At 39.9% G+C, this 2,945-nt stretch overlaps 1 long non-coding RNA gene across 2 annotated transcripts in view; it reads right to left on the minus strand.

The window, feature by feature from the left end:
* Positions 1-1,160: 1,160 nt before the first annotated feature.
* The window catches only part of LOC134456244 (uncharacterized), a 2,117-nt gene continuing 332 nt past the window's right edge, over positions 1,161-2,945 (minus strand). Inside the window, exons 2-4 of one of the 2 annotated variants that reach the window (XR_010036278.1) lie at positions 2,198-2,296; positions 1,741-1,877; positions 1,161-1,197 (exon numbers count right to left, since the gene is read on the minus strand). This is a non-coding gene — a long non-coding RNA (uncharacterized LOC134456244). Of the gene's footprint in view, positions 1,198-1,740; positions 1,878-2,197; positions 2,721-2,945 lie in introns of those variants that run through there. The other variant, XR_010036277.1, reaches the window with a different exon arrangement.

Here is a 2,945-nt window from a genome sequence, read left to right on the forward strand (position 1 = left end):
CCACAAATTGTACTAAAATAAGGTTTTTAAAATATATATCTCTCTAAGGAAGACAGATTGATTCTTAACAGTTAAGAATGACCGTGATTAATTTCTATCTTGAAGAACAATAATGCATGAGGGTGCCAAAGGCAAAGACATTAGCCCAAATAGAAATAGGCCTACAATATCAATAATATCCAAGATCAATAATGATCGTTCATATAGGCTATACAAAGTGGTCCAACTGTTAAACTGTGCTTCAAAAGGCAATGCAAGTTACCTTTCATGATATATACATTTTTTTTAAAAAATAAATGGAAACAATTCCAATTTTCAGTGATATTCATTCATGCATTTAAAGTGGGATAAATGGATCCTAACATTATCAAACACAAGCAGGTAATTGGAGTGCTTCTGGGTCTTCACCTTTTTTCCTTGGTGCTCATCAGTGTAGGGGCTGTCAAACTTGGTCCAGGAAGACAGATGCTGAGGCATTGTAGCCAAATAAAAAAGTAAAAAAAATTGCAACCTTGAGTGCCTCGGCATCCGTCTTCCTGGATTCCTAACAGTGCTTCATTTATAACAAAACAATAATGCAAGTGGTGGTAGATCCCTTTTTAATCAATAATGGAAGCCATTATAATTATCAATATAATGAATATGCAGTTATTCATGTGGTAATTTATCCATTACTAGATACACAACACATACAAACAGTCATAAGTATATGCTTCAATAGACTGGCCTAACTGCATGGTTGTACCTAAACAGGAGGACTAGGGCATCGGTCTACAACCCCTTGGTGGCAAGGAAGATGGAGGCAAGGCAAACAATTACAGGCTGCCCTTTTAATGTATGCCATTGAAATGTTGACAAAATGATCCACTGTTGGCTCCTTAGTGGCACCTAGAATCCAGCTGACTAAATTATTAAGTACAAGAGGAACAGCTGTTTGTGCTTTACTGAACGTCTGTAGTCTTCTGCAGTGGGAGGCCATGGGAACAACGTTGTCCTTTTTCAGTGTTACTATCTGTCTGGCTCATTTTGCTGGACTGTCACAATCTGTTTCCACACCTAAGGGTAACATGTCGAAGACCATATCTGTTGACAAAGTCTGAGCAGCAAACAACAATTCAGGCATACAGTATTACAAGTGGTGGGGGTGAAAAACACAAGCTGCCGGCGGTCATGTCAGAGTCTCCTCTTCAATGTATCCTGTCAATAACAACAAATCAAACAGAAAAATTCATGAGTCATGAATACCGGCAAAGGGGGGCTTGATATTGTAGTTTGTTAACATGGTGGGCAGTGTGGCATAATGATTAGTGAGGTGGTCTTAAGATCAGACTAGGGTTGCTGACTCAAATCTCTGACCACTGCATACACCTCCATCCATGCCTAAAGTGCCCTTGAGCAAGGCATATATCCCAAAATTGCTTTAAGGAAGGTAAACTATACTCTTTAAATTACTGTAAGCATTACTGTAGCATCACACTGCCATAAGACTTCTGCCTTCCTACTACAAAATAATACAGGTGGCAAGATGAATGGTCACACACATGTATGAAATTTGCCTTTATTTCGACAAATAAGAAATTGCCTTGCAAACACCTGTAGCTTGAAACTCCGCTTGACTGCACCGGGCCAATAAGTATTAATCAATTTGTGTCATTACTTAGAAAATAATATATTATAAAGTACATGTGTGTTGGGCACACCCTTGTATGTGTATTTGTGTGAAGTTAAGATATGACTTACTGTTGATTCTCTGCTCTGGCAGGATCCCTCAAAACCTGGTATTCCGTGGGTAGCAACTTTTGGGTAACTGCACCTCGAGATCCACACAGTCAATGTCCTTGATATGAAGGTCCTGTGTAGGTCCTTTACTTCAGGAGCTTGCACAAAAGAAAAAAAAAAAGAATGTAGCTGGCAGACAAACAGTAGCCTATATTTTCGCTGGTGAACTGGTACAGTTGCATATTGTTAAGATCAAGCACACAGACATGATCCTCATTAACATTCACACTACCTATTACAATCAGTGTGTTAACTTGTGACAACAGATTGTAGGCCTAATAGACTGCTGGATATTGTTAACACAGACCCCCCTCAATAACTCAGATGGGGTGGGGAACAGTCCTTAACTCAAACACAACATTTGGCTATGATAAAGTACAACCAAGACATCTTTCCACAGATGATGGAACTAGCTTACCTGTCTGTGTGTCTTTGATGAAACCTTTTTGTCTGTCAGATGTGTTCTCCTAGCTTGCCAAAACAATACCTGAAGGCCTTCCCTTTGTCACGTTTCCCCCTGTGGAAAATCAGTACGTTATTCTTCAATCACAAAGCAATTAAGTCCATATAAACTAGCTTCTTAGTGTTATTTCCACATCAACGGAACAATTAATTCAACATAATTGAGCAAGTGCGTTGTGAGAGATCATCATGGGGCAAGATTGACTGGGGATGGTTTCTCGGAATGCTCACCGCACTGAAGTGTTTGAGAATACAATCACGCACAAGAATGAGTCTCAGAAGTGTTTTCGTTGGTTTACTCGGTGTATTAACTGTCTGAATACACGGTATCAGTGTGATTCTAGTGTAGATCACTCCACCGGTATGGCACTATTAGCTCCATAACATCGATGTTATTTTAGTGCGACGCGATGCTGGTCTCGTCGAAGTGCAGTGTACTAATTTCCAAAGTGTAAAATTTAACCTCTAGCCGCCGTACACAGCCGTTTATCTGTCATCCCAGTCAATCAGCCCCATGTTCATCTCGCACAACGTCCATGTAAACTTCAATCTTGCGACCACAGACTTTGTTTAGATAGTCAACATTAAAGACTGTAAACTGAGATTAAAAAGGGAGACGTCCGGGGCGACAGTCCATCTGTTACAATGGCAACAGGGTGAAGCGTTTACCAAATCATTACCGTCATCTTTTAGGAATATACTTT

Source organism: Engraulis encrasicolus, chromosome 10 (genome assembly GCF_034702125.1).
Source record: "Engraulis encrasicolus isolate BLACKSEA-1 chromosome 10, IST_EnEncr_1.0, whole genome shotgun sequence".
NCBI classification, from domain to species: Eukaryota; Metazoa; Chordata; class Actinopteri; order Clupeiformes; family Engraulidae; genus Engraulis; species Engraulis encrasicolus.